General features: G+C 36.4%; 2 long non-coding RNA genes across 2 annotated transcripts in view; one reads left to right on the top strand and one right to left on the bottom strand.

The window, feature by feature from the left end:
* The first annotated feature begins 3,413 nt into the window (after nucleotides 1-3,413).
* On the top strand, nucleotides 3,414-3,999 carry LOC131693400 (uncharacterized). The gene is made up of 3 exons (XR_009306241.1): nucleotides 3,414-3,546; nucleotides 3,610-3,897; nucleotides 3,951-3,999. It is a non-coding gene; the product is annotated as an uncharacterized LOC131693400 (long non-coding RNA).
* A 6,442-nt stretch (nucleotides 4,000-10,441) lies between these two features.
* The window catches only part of LOC131688548 (uncharacterized), a 101,384-nt gene continuing 99,543 nt past the window's right edge, over nucleotides 10,442-12,282 (bottom strand). The window contains exons 2-3 of the long non-coding RNA XR_009305250.1: nucleotides 10,772-10,951; nucleotides 10,442-10,720 (exon numbers count right to left, since the gene is read on the bottom strand). This is a non-coding gene — a long non-coding RNA (uncharacterized LOC131688548). The remainder of the gene's footprint in view (nucleotides 10,721-10,771; nucleotides 10,952-12,282) is intronic.

The raw sequence follows: 12,282 nt of genomic DNA on the forward strand, positions 1-12,282 counted from the left end.
TTAAACGCGTATGTAAATGATATGTTCCCACGCGAGTTGATTTTATTCGCTTGCGTATTATCATATGATAAGTTGTTTCTTTTTACTTTTACTGTAAATTTTGATTGAATTTATTAGAATGACAAAATAGGATGATTTGTATTGAACAAAAACCAAGATCTAAAAATTGCAATACAAACTAATTGGACCCACTACCATTTGCCCGAAAGGTAGACTGAAAATATTGGTCTTAAAGTTTTTGTTTAATTCATACACGGCACTCATGAAGTCATTTGATGGTAGCTGAAGCTGCAACTTTAGAAATTTTACTAAAATACTACAATTTCATGTTTGATTTTACCTATGCGGAAACTAAAGAGAATTTCCACAGATTTTAAATATTGATCTTTCTACCTAGAGTTAAAAACTAAAATGTTTTCTCAATCAGTAACATATTCACTTTCCAGACTGATTTCTGGAAACATAATTTCTTTTTGAAGTTATGACTAAAGCTGAATACTTTACAGGATACTTAACGACCTTGACTTATACTACTTTTTCAGAAATCATATTTTTATTAATTTTATAATGACGGGACATTATTTTGAGCATTTCGAGACAAATGAAAAATACAACCTTCAAACTGGGAACTTGCAACACTTCTGTTAATGTAAATTTAGCAACGGTAATAATAATTTTAACAATTTGGAGTCAAAAGTCTTAAAATTATGCAAAACATATGAAAGGTGTTGACCGAATAAAAATATTTAAAATCAAAATTTTTTTCTATCACGCATTCCTATTTGCTTTTCAATTCAATTTGGGCGCATATGAATTTCCATACCTGAATAAAATTTTCAAACTGAGCTATTTAGTACTAAGTAGCGGAAAACTTTGACACTTTAGTCTTTCAATGATACTTTTAGTAATACAAATGTGGAGGTTACAATCCAATCGCGATTAATCGTTAAATAGTTAGTCTCAATATTTTTTTTTTAGTTTTTAGAAGAGAATTTTCTCTTATTTTTAAAGAATACAAATGACCGGACGATATTTAAATTTCGAAGTGCAGAAGAATCTTTTTAATTTTGATACTGAATAAAGGTCAGTTATGGTCTTCAAACGTAATACTCGGACTGAGGTTGTTTGATGTAAGAGTTGGCTAAGATGTACAATTCGACTTCAGTACTTCAGTACCAACGCCAATGCATACCTACTTAATCCTTCCTTACTGTATAATGCATTACAGATTCTTCATAAAGTACCAAGCTCGTTCATGCATATGAACGCACAAATTACTTTGAGCCACTTACCAAGCGACAGCAATAGCGCGGCGATAATCGCTACCGAAATATAAGCTGCCGTGTTTTACGAATTTAAAAACACTCGGTACGGTGCCTGCCGATATCAGAAACACCTCGGTTGCGGTGCCTGCCGATGTGAGATGCACCTCGGTTACGGTGCCTACCGAAGTCAGAAACACTCGGGTCGGTGCTTTGCCGAAGCAACGAGCACGGTGGTTAAATATCATGCGCTGGCACCGACACCGGTGCCTTGGTATCGGCGACCGGTGTCTGCTGTTGAGCACCGGTACGGCGTGCCAACTTCAATCCTCTTGGTGGCGTGTTTATTGGTAGAAGTGCCCACCGTGCAGCACCGTTCGGTGCTTTTGCCATGCCTGCCTCTTACTGTACAAACGAAGAAGTCACGTGACGTTTATACTTATCGACCATAGTCAACAGTGCAGCATACTTGTTCCCGTTCGAAGACTTCGGCCATATGGAAAACGTGCTCCACCCGCAGCAAATATATTACAAGGCGTTACACCATGGCAGAGAAGTGCGAAGTATTCAACTGCAGCAGGAGAAAGTCCGCTAACCGAAACTAGTCCTGTCAGCAACTAATTAGTTATACTGGCTCTGTAAAAAAAATTAATTGCGCGCAACAGACAAATGCAGGTGTCAAAACATTCGATCAGCACATTGATGATTAGGACCTAGGACATCAGTACAGGTAATAGTAACAAGCATAGCTAACTTGACGGATTGACTACTTTGTACCTTCACTATTTTTTCAGTACAATGCAGCTCTCCAATCGAAATGCTGGCACACAATATTGGAAGCAAACAAATTAGTTACAACAAGCTCGGTTTATCATTAATCATATTTTAACTAAAAAAATATTTATTTGAAACATGACCTCCAAAATGCATTTAATGCCTTGTGTCGAAACAATCGTTGCTCAATTTTTTCTCCTCAGCAGCATCAACGCATCCCTTTTGCCAACATCATCGTCATCACTATCAGTATAAATAATTCGTTTGTTTGATAGCCTGCTTCCGGACATTGCCGCACTATTGGCCGTTTTGAATCTGAAAGTGGGCTGAACAGCCCTTGTTGGTTTTTCTGGAAATGGCTCTACTGCCTCTACTATCTGTTCAATTTTAGTCTGTTTTTCTGGACTCGGACTCATTGATTCGTCAGCGCTATCATCGTAAATGATTCTCCTTGATTTGTAACTATTGTTCGTAGTACTCTCGGCTTGAACATTGGAGCCTCCACCAAAGGACACATCACCACCTTTTATTGCTTCCCCTAACTTACGATCAATTTCCACGAAGCTGTTATCTCCGACAGATAATTCATCGTCTTCATCACCCCCAAATATTATTTGGGTGGAACGGGTTTTACTGTAGGCGCTGGAGCAATATTATCTTTCAACGGAGCATGTAGCGATTGTAGCTGTTGCCTTACGTGAACATCCCAAGTAACCATAATGCATTATATACCCACCTCTAATTAACCTTATATACATCTTTAGTGATTCGTTTTTAATGCCATATTACTTGGAGAACTTTTATAATGTGGATGTAAAGCGGAAATGGGCAATTATATGACCGATTAAAGTTTTTCTACCTAAAACTCATTAATTGCATCTACAATGCTAATATAAAGTAAACTCTACTTTATCGATATGAGCATAAAATAATTGCATCTACAATGCTAATATGAGGTAAGCTCTGCTTTATCGATTTGGACATAAAATAATGCAATGCTCTCGAAAGATTTTTTTTAAATTTTGTGAAAAAAGTTATGCCACCACCCACAAATTACTTTTGTTCAAATATGTCATTCAAATGTGTGAAGCAAAGTTTTTTCCTATATTTTGTTGTTGTATATGTTGTATCTATCAGGATTCGATCCTTGGTTATTCGTAGTAATCATTTGAAGTCCTGCAGCCTAAGCACACTAATCTGTAATGAAAGTTGCAAACGTTCCGAATATTGTGCGTTATAAGCGACACATCACATTGCTTCATTTCTTTTAATTATAGCGCTATAATACTTCTCAGTGTATTACTAAAATGCAATATTGCACAGATATTTGTTTTGGCACCACTTCACACAAAATCTGAAATTCGACATCACTGGTCTGTCACTTTAGGCGGGATGAAAATCAAAAACATATTCTGTGAAAAATATAAGTATTATTGCGGTGATTTCTATTACAAGTGTGAAATTTTGATATTTAAATTCGTTGCGTTTATTATAAAGCCGTACTTTTCAGGTAAATTAACATATACAATAATTAATAAAGGGTCGCACGATACATTGATTTTACTTATATTAGAGGATGTCCCATAACAACTATTTAGTAGTTCAATGCTCGTTTGATGAGGAGGAATCGTATCTTTTCGTGCTACCTTCTTCATGGGTCGTGGAAAAAGGTTGGAACAAAGGTGTTCGTGATAAATTAACGGCATTAGACGGAGGAGATATTTGTTACTGGCCGGCGAAAGCTGCTGGCTACCGATTGCTGGAAAAAGCCAAGAAAACAACCAACATAAGCATCGACAAAAATTTGCTTATCCCTTACCGATGCAAAATTAAACGTATTGGTTTTGAAACGTACAATGATGTAAGTATTTTGTTTAAAAAAAATATTTGCTCCTGATATCAAATCCTTTATAGGCATGCAAAGAACAGAAGCTAATGGAAATGCACTCAGATACAGATAATACCGTACCGAAAAAGCGTATGAATACTGATACAAGAGCTGCTGATATGTTTGCGGAAATTCTTGGCAAAAAACAAAATGCCACACCAAGGGCGGATTTAGTTCCGAGCTTATCCACAGATGCTGGTGATCAAATACCAACGAATAAAAGATATCTGGCGGAAGGACTTACTGACGATTCATTCAACAGTGATTTGGACGGTTCTGTGCAGAACGAGCACATCCCTCTTAAACAACTATCTTTGCAACAAGGCATCCTTCCATCTCGCAAAGAGCCCGTTTCAGATTCGCAAGAGGAAACCATCACATTGAGATCACTGTTCGAACGAGTACAGAACTTGGCGACTCAATTGAACCGGTGCTTGCTCATGCTTTCACAAGTGAACGCAAAACTTGATACAATAGGCTCGCGTAACCATTTGGTAGAGGCTAATAACGAAGATCAAATTGAAGTGAAACAAAATATACTGCAGCCTGTCACGAATATTGCCGAGTTGGAAGCCGTTGAAGAAATGTGTAGCGATGATAGGTTCGTTGAGAGTGTAATCAAATCGATGGGCAAAGTGCACGGTAAACATCGTTTCACTGGCGCTGGTCAAACTGTATGTTTGCAATTGATTGACTATTTCATAGATCGCCGATTTTTACGGGACGAATCATGGACTGGTGTGAGCAAAGTAAAAGATAAACATGGAAAACCAAAAACAAAGATCGCTTTTTCTAAATACAATAAGTTTATTGACGTTTTCTTCCAAACCGTTCTTAATGCTGTTGTTCAGTTTGGAAGCTTGTCATAAATTCCTTAAGCAATGCATTGGGAATTCAAAGCAGCGGCTTGAGGACATAAAGCAAATCCGCACTTCCGGAAAAACGTGAGAATGGAAGAACAATTGGAAAAAAGAGATGATACCTCGGAAGACAGACCAAGCGATGATGAACTCGACAACAATGCATCTCATCAGACAGAAGACCTTACAGATTCTCAGGGAATGATAATTGAATTCCTGGAAGAGACCGTTCTCAAATCAGAACCTGTAGTGGAGTAATTATTATCTTTTTAAAGCGTATTCGAACAATGTGCGAAACTTTTTCATTGTTATTCATGGTTTGTTGTACAGGATTTTTAAAATAAATATTCATGTTCAATATATCTTAAATAAACTTTTATAAAGATTGATCGATATACGATACTTTTGGACTTTTCTTCTAAAATTTCCGCTATTGAGATACATCTTCCACTTTTTTCTGCTCTCCATTTTGCTCTGTACTATCGATAAATGTTCAATTCGTAAACAAAGTTAAATTTAGACAACTAGCTTTAAACTTAAACACTATATCTATTTTATATTCAAGACTATGGCTTCGGCTTAATGCAGTGAAGTACTCCAAACATTAAAGCCTGTTTGCATGTAAACAAAACATTACATGCCAATATAAAGTACGCCAAAATGTTTTTGTAAGATCATGCTTCATAATATTGAAAATGTTAATTTAATGCGCATTAACATTAAGCATGTTGAATTGCTGCAGTTCCACATTATTGATGCCATAATAAAGCTATAAATGTGCAATGATATAATGCATTTGGTTACTTGGGATATGCCAGTGCCAATTTAAGGTTGCACAGAGAAAGCGCAAAATTCGCAAACGAAAAAAGCAGTTTTTTTCCACACCGTATGTCAGATCTTCATAAAAATCAATCAGCAGTACTGTAACAACATTCTACATACGCTGATTGATTTTTATGAAGATCTGACATACGGTGTGGAAAAAACTGCTTTTTTCGTTTGCGAATTTTGCGCTTTCTCTGTGCAACCTTAATTTGATCGAATATAACATGTGGGAGGTATTGATTGGAAGATTCGGTTTGATGTGCTCAAACAATTTACCAAAGCCGTCCAATCGAGTGAATTCTTTCCAGCCGAAAGAAAAGTCATGTTTGATTGAGAACTTGCACTGACAGGTGGTGGTAGTAGGTTAGGGAGCGTCTTTGGCTGGCTTTGAAAGTCCGATGTTGTGTCATACAGTGGTTACAGTTTAATTTTAGTTATGCACTTGATTTCAATGTAAACAATAAAAATGACAACTCTCACAAATTCACCGCACACTGAGAATAAGTTCGAAAACAAGTTCGAAAGTTGTATAAATATAAGCTGTCTATAAAATTATAATGTTATTCTATAATCGTCTATAAATCTACAAAAACAGTATAATTGTATAATAATTTATAAGTTATTAGAAGTGTCACGCCCTAGTGTGGAGGTCTTCCGTGGAGGAAGGTACTTTTGAGTTGATTGGGGTATACTCAATATTAGGTAAATTCAACTTAAATTTGACTATAAAAAACCTATCAACTATAATTTTTGCCGTGGTTAAATGGAAACTACCTTCAACACGGTTTACCTAATTTTAAGTTCCCCCACGATACCACGAGATTGAGTCAAAGGAACTCAATTTCAGGTAGTTTTTCGTTTCCATGTATGGTTTGCGAGCTTTCTGTTGATTTTGTTCTTCTTGGAAACTATTTACTGGAATCAACACAGCGGGGAAAAAAGGCCAGCAGGAAAAACGATCGCTGCGCCACCTACATGTCAAAAATTACACTACAAAGCCACGCTTTTTCCCGCTAACTTCACACATTCTAGCAGGAAAAAGGAAATTACTTTTTCCTGCTAGAATGTGTCAAGTTAGCGGGAAAAGGCGGGGCTTATATTACTTTTTCCTGCTAGAATGGTGAAGTTAGCGGGAAAAGGCGGATCATATATTACTTTAAGTAATATAAGTAATATACACACAGAAAAATAATTTTTAATGTCAAATAATATGAGGGTTGAAATAATAAATTTACCAAGTTGTTCTGTGTTCAATAAAAAATACATGTTTATATAAATAAAACAATTGTTGAAATAATTCTGAAGAATTTATTGGATCAAACATGGAAAATAGTTGGACCAACAAAAATTTTTATTGATTTTATCATAACAACAATCGAAACAACAAACAACTTTGTTGAATCAATGAGGTTATTTTGTTGAATAAAACTATTAAAATATTTGGATCAATGCATGTCAAATGTTCAATACAAAAAACATTTTTGTTAAATCAAATAATATCTTTTATTGTTTTAAACACAACAAATATTTGAATCAATGCATAGCAAATATTGAAGCAAAACCAATTTTATTGTATATAAAATATGCCTATTCTTTAATAGGAACCAAAGGCCAACTGTCATGGTGACAAATTTAGAACAAACCATTACTCGCTGACAACAGATAACATCAGTACAAATAAACCTCACAAAGTAAATACTTGCCATTGACTTATTGGCCTTTCTCTAAAAACAGGCTACAAACGCATTAATTTTACGCAGTCAAATCATTCTGGAACCGCTTCGGAATCCTGAATGGATGCAGTATGGCCCAGTCAAACCCATTCCGGGATCGGTTAGGAATTCTGAATGGATTCATTATGAGTTCCAGCTCAAAGGCAACAACCGATTCCGACTCAACCGTTTGTTGCATTTGAGCGAGAATCCATAAGGGATTCCAAACCTGTTCCGGAGTAGGTTTGCTTGGAATGACATGAAATTTTATTACATGCAGCGCATACGATTCCAATCACCGTCCCTTTATATAGTACCTTTGGCCGTGCGCGTGGTTTATTCCAGATATGCGCTATAGTGCTTCAGAGTCTCGGCTTTTCCAAAAAGATTGCAAAAGGCGCACGAATACGCTGTGTCTTCCTGTTGGACCAGAGATGGTGAAGTACAGGAAACTTCCCTCTCGAACGGGTATTATTTATCTCTGGTGCGGTGACGTGTTTTCAGTTCTGCGATTGTCGTTTTTAAGCCACAAAAGGTGTTTTGGTTGAGTCCTGGAATAGAGGAAGGCACCATAAAACGCACCGTGTGCATTCGACTTAATTTATTCACTAACCTTTGTGCGACATCATGATTATTTTCAAGCTGCACTTGCGCCCTTCGAGTCCGGAAAATCTGAGCACTATACGAATTCACCGAAAACTGAATTCCCTGATTTAAAAATAGCGAATTTTTCCAGCATTGACGAACGTGGAAAAAGTTTTCTTCTTCGTAGCAACTTTTATTTTTTATTTGTTTCAATTCAACAAGGACTGTTGATGTAATGCATTCAGTCCTTCTGAATCAATTAGCTGCATGCTTTTGTTAGAATCACTGATTTGTTTGGAACAAACAATAATTTTGTCGATCTTCGAAAAGCACAGATAACAAAACTTGTAAGATTGATTCAAAAGATATTTTGGTTGATCTAACCAAAAAATAAGTTTGCTTTAATAAATTCCTTGGTTCACAATAAAGAATTTTTATCGATTAAAAATGAAGAAATAATTTATAGAATCAAACATGCACAATTCTTTTGCGTGTATGATCCGCCTTTTCCCGCTAACTTCACCATTCTAGCAGGAAAAAGTAATATAAGCCCCGCCTTTTCCCGCTAACTTCACACATTCTAGCGGGAAAAATAAGATATGCCCCGCCTTTTCCTGCTAACTGCACACATTCTAGCAGGAAAAATAAAATATGCCCCGCCTTTTCCTGCTAACTTCACACAATCTAGGAAGGAAAACAAACATAAGGGCCCACCTTTTCCTGCTAACTTGGCAGGAATATTGTAAATATGATCTCACAAGGGTTTCTGCCAACTTCATATTGCAGTAGAAAGGCTTAATATTCGCGTTGCCTTTTCGTGACTTCATATTTTCATTTTTTCATGAAATCTAATAAAATATTGATTAAGTAACAGTAGACAAAATTTGATCAATTAATTGACGCCTCACCCAGCTATTCTCAACATTTATTAAGCATTGCGACCGATGATTTTTCAAAAGTTTGGGAATTCCCCGGTTGATTTTATCGATATTAACAATGCCTAACATATTCGTTTGCAATGGGAATGTAATGCAAAATAAGCCGTTTAATGTTTATAAAAGATTCGAAATCAGTATTCCTTTTATGCAGAATGAAATAATAAGAAAGAAAGCAACGAAGGCAACCTGATAAATCTATCGATCCCTAATCAGTATATATCATAATATGTTGGCGTTTTATTCCTGCTAGTATACTAAGCAGTTCGTGAATGAAATTTATAATGGCCCGACCATTTAACACTAAGCAGTTAGTTTCATGATACATATACATTTCGTTCATGTGCGAGCGCTTGCTTATGTTCATGATCAGATTAATAAGAGAAACTACTTCCTTTCTCTTTAAGTATGCATGTCATCAAAAAAATGAATACAGATTTACTCGAAGATTATAATTTTGTTTCAAAATTTAAATTAGTATTTTATAATACAATTTTTTGTAATCGAATACCTAAGCTAAATTTATTTTACAACTCACATGCTTCATTATTTCCTGTTGGTTCAAGCAACTATATCAGTATATCGGGGCCTTTAATAATTCAATACATTTTATCGGCAATCATTGGATGAAGCATAGTATTGATTCATTTGATCCTAAATCTTTCAAACATCTATGTGAGGTTTCGTTCTGCAATTCTAGTAACAATGTTTTCTGTTTGGCAGTAACGAGATGGCCAGATAGAGACCGAAATCAAAATATGTGAGAGATTTTGATAAACAATTCTAGTTATTCATCAATGATGGACATTTCAAGACGCCGATGGACATCATTGGCAACCTTTCATACCTACAACTGACTTCCAACGCATCCAAAGTTTCTTGGTTGTTCGAATTTCCTCCACTTCTTCCGTTACTCGGTACATTATAAACATTTTATTGGCACCAGTCGTCCACCGCGTCCTGAAAGGTAATTAACTGAAGATTAACATAGCAAACATTTCCTGCGACGTTACACCAGAGCTTAGCTCAAACGCAATGGCAGGAACAGCGAAATTAACCGCTACCGCTCGGTGTTTACCAGAATTGGGTCATTAAATGAGAAAAAAAAACTCTTTTTTATTATATACATCGATAAAGCTGATTTTCGTGATTGCAACAATGTATTTTTCCAACTCAGGAAACGTGAAAATAAAATTTAAATTTAAAATAAAGAAATATGTTGACAGTCTGGATTTGACACTATCAGAAGGATTTGACATTTCGAATTTCACGACAAATAATGCCCTGTCAGAAAAAATGAACACATGTTTTCCCGGTTTTCCCGCAGGGTTATTTTTATTTGACATAAACACCATACAATGAATATAGTTTTTTTCATTTTGGGTGTTGTCTTGATGGGCCAGATGTAAACAACCGCAGTTTTCCTATGTATGGTTGCCAAGTTTATATAAGATTTATTTTAAAAAACAAAAAATTCGTTTTTACGTATTATAACGAATTTGTTTTTGAAATGATGTTGTATTATGTATATTGGACCTAAAATTTAACGGATGGAATGGAAAACTGTATATAGCTTAATGACCCAATTCAACTAGGAAAGTACTCTCGGTTTCAGCTGGACAAAACCCATTTTATTTCGGTTCTCCGATTTTCTACAAAGATTCTCTTAGTACCACAATGAGAAGGATGCACCAGATAAATATAATTGAGTCAAAGTATCTTCCGATAAATCGCGTTTCACACTCATCCAGAGCTAGATGACAGGTTGGCTAACTCATGTTCATTTTTCACGACATGCTTCTCAGAATATTTTACTCTGTATTCTTCGGTTGACTTATTTCGGTCTGGGTAAATGATATACTTCGGAGCTCGGGCAATACTAAAATGGTATTTTCCTGATTATTAACTAATCTATACGCAATCAACTAACCTGTATGAAATGCAAAATGCACGGGTAAACTAAATCTTCCGGATTGACAGTACTTGAGATGCTCATCACACAGATGGGATATTCTCTATCCCAACCATGCGAATTTCCCAGTACTTGGCAGCGAATACCTTGGTTCTCTATCATTTGTCGTCTGTCGATTGTGATGACGGAATGCAGCACCTGAAAGAATATGTAAAAACTTGCTTTAATCCACTATTCATTTTCTCTGAAATGATCATATGCTAGCACGGCATAATTACGATTTTTTTATCAGGATTATGAAGTTAAGAAAATCAGGCACGATAGAAAATATACAAAATCGGGTTTGATGGTATTATACATACATCATTATTGTAAGAAACGCATTATGATGATGATTTAGTCAAATGAATTTGGGAGTGAGAGCGATCCAGCACACATGTAGGGATGCAAAACAATCGAAATCCTAACGCTTTCAACTTCTCGCTGCTGTTGCAAGTTGTTGGCAGTTGAAAATCAATAGTTTTGAATAAGAGATTATAGCTACTAGAGGGAGCAACTGTAGCGATCACGTGTACCAGAATTCAAATAACAATTCAGTAACTCCCGTGCCCTGCGGTAAATATAGGCGGTTCACTTCTTCCATCGCCTATGATGAAGAATAAATACCGGGCGGCTAGAGCAAATGTTCTGCTTGCGTACAAGCCAAACGACGTTTTCTCCATGTCGTTTCTCTTTGCTATAGCGCGGACTTTGAACTTACAGGCGATACGAAGTGCCGCCTATGATGAAGAATAAATACCGGGCGGCTAGAGCAAATGTTCTGCTTGCGTACAAGCCAAACGACGTTCTCTCCATGTCGTTTCTCTTTGCTATAGCGCGGACTTTGAACTTACAAGCGATACGAAGTGCCGACTTATTTGTCATGTTCTTGTTTCCCCAACTATTGAACCCGAAGATCACTAAAAGTTGGGTGGGTGAAAGGGTTAGATGCGAAAGATAAAGAGGAAACGAGATGTGGTTTGATTCCAAGCAGTTCCAAATAGCTTCGGGATAGAATTTCCGGTTTTAAAAACCCAAAAAACTCTTTGGATCTGAGGGTTAACAGTTTCTCTGACTAGCCATTTCAATTCGAACAGTGGAAGGACCTAGAGTGTTTGTGTTGTTTCGCGTTGGTCGAAAGGTTTGTTTGAACATGAGTTTTTCTTTGATTAGCTTAGCTTACAAAGTATCACTTCATTGTATAGGGTTTGCGCAGTTAGGAGAAACGATACATGTGTGGAGACTTTGCGAGCCAGTGCGAGGATAAAAACCTGTTTTAATCCACCTAGCGGTGCAATTGTGCCTTTCTCATTTTTCTAAACTATGGCACGGAGGCTTTTTATGTTCAACATAATCGTGGAAATGTCCATTACATTCTTAGTACACTTTGTACTTATACACAATGGCATGCCAGCCACGAACTTGATGAGCTACGTGTCGACGGTGAAACACTTGAAACAAAAAAATATCATACTCCATTAGCCTAATCA

This window comes from Topomyia yanbarensis, chromosome 3 (assembly GCF_030247195.1).
Source record: "Topomyia yanbarensis strain Yona2022 chromosome 3, ASM3024719v1, whole genome shotgun sequence".
NCBI classification, from domain to species: Eukaryota; Metazoa; Arthropoda; class Insecta; order Diptera; family Culicidae; genus Topomyia; species Topomyia yanbarensis.